At 40.7% G+C, this 1433-nt stretch overlaps 1 pseudogene; it reads right to left on the minus strand.

Moving 5' to 3' along the window:
- Window positions 1-517: 517 nt before the first annotated feature.
- LOC126177908 (5S ribosomal RNA) lies at window positions 518-635 on the minus strand (annotated as a pseudogene).
- Window positions 636-1433: the final 798 nt, after the last annotated feature.

Raw genomic sequence — 1433 nt, forward strand, 5'->3', positions numbered from 1 at the left:
CGTCCTAATGCATACAGACTAGTGTAGCCTAAATCTAAGAAGTTGTTTGGATTACACTAGCATGTAAGATCATGTAATTTCTAAAGTTCTGTCTTATCTATTGATGAGTTTAAATCAATGCCACACTATATTTGCAGTTTCATACAACTATATAATTATGTTTTGTAATAGATCTGTGCTTTAGAATTTAATACATATATGCCATGAGACTAAACAAGTAAATCCTTTTTACAATTTTGAAATGGGACAATGCCATTAAATATCTAGTAATAAATTTTCTTACCTTAGAATTCTAAAACTAGACTACACTCCTTCTGAACAGGCCTTGGAAGGCCCAACGGTACTTACCAGCCCCCGTGTCATCCTCAGCCCACAGGTGTCACTGGATGTGGATATGGAGGGGCATGTGGTCAGCACACAGCTCTCCCAGCTGTATGTCAATTTATGAGACCGGATCTGCTACATCTCAATCAAGTAGCTCCTCAGTTTGCCTCACAAGGGCTCAGTGCACCCTGCTTGCCAACAGCACTTGGCAGACCAGATGGCCACCCATCCAAGTGCTAGCCCAGCCCGACAGTGCTTAACTTCGCTGATCTGATGGGAACTGGTGTTACCACTGCAGCTAGGCCATTGGCCTCTTAGAATACTATTAGTGTTAAATATTATTATACGAGGGGCGTTTGAAAAGTCCGTGCAAAGTCCAAGAGATGGCACCACCGGCGTGTATCAAGGTCATGTTTAGTTAGTGGCATTTTTGGAAAGAACGCACACCAAGTTTCAGCCATATTGGTCTATTTCTTTGTGTTTGGCATTTGTATGAATCAAAGAAGTCGAGTGATTGTCAAAAAATGGACAAAAAAGAATTTTGTGTGGTGATTAAACATTATTTTATGAAAGGCAAAACGCCTCAGGAGACCAAAGAGAAGCTTGATAAACATTATAGTGTCTCTGCACCTTCGAATAGAACTGTTTATAAGTGGATTCAAAATTTTCAGAGTGGCCATATGGGCACAAGTGATGCTGAACGTTCTGGACGACCTGTGGAGGTTATGACTCCAGAAATCATTGATAAAATCCATGATATGGTGACAGATGACAGAAGAGTTAAGTTGCGTGAGATTGCCAGTGCTGTGGGCATCTCAAATGAATGGGTATATAATATTTTGCATAAACATTTGGACATGAGAAAGCTATCAGCAAGATGGGTTCCACGATTGCTCACCCTTGACCAAAAATGGAATCATGGGAAGTGTTGCAAGGATGGTTTGCAGCTGTTAAGGAAGAATCCGCAGGACTTTAAGCATCATTTCGTCACTGTGGATGAAACATGGATACATTACTATACTCCTGAGACCAAACAATAATCTAAACAATGGGATACCAAGGGAGTATCTGCACCAAAATAGATGAAGATCATTCCTTTGGCCAGAAAG

This window comes from Schistocerca cancellata, chromosome 3, assembly GCF_023864275.1.
Source record: "Schistocerca cancellata isolate TAMUIC-IGC-003103 chromosome 3, iqSchCanc2.1, whole genome shotgun sequence".
In the NCBI taxonomy this organism is placed as follows: domain Eukaryota; kingdom Metazoa; phylum Arthropoda; class Insecta; order Orthoptera; family Acrididae; genus Schistocerca; species Schistocerca cancellata.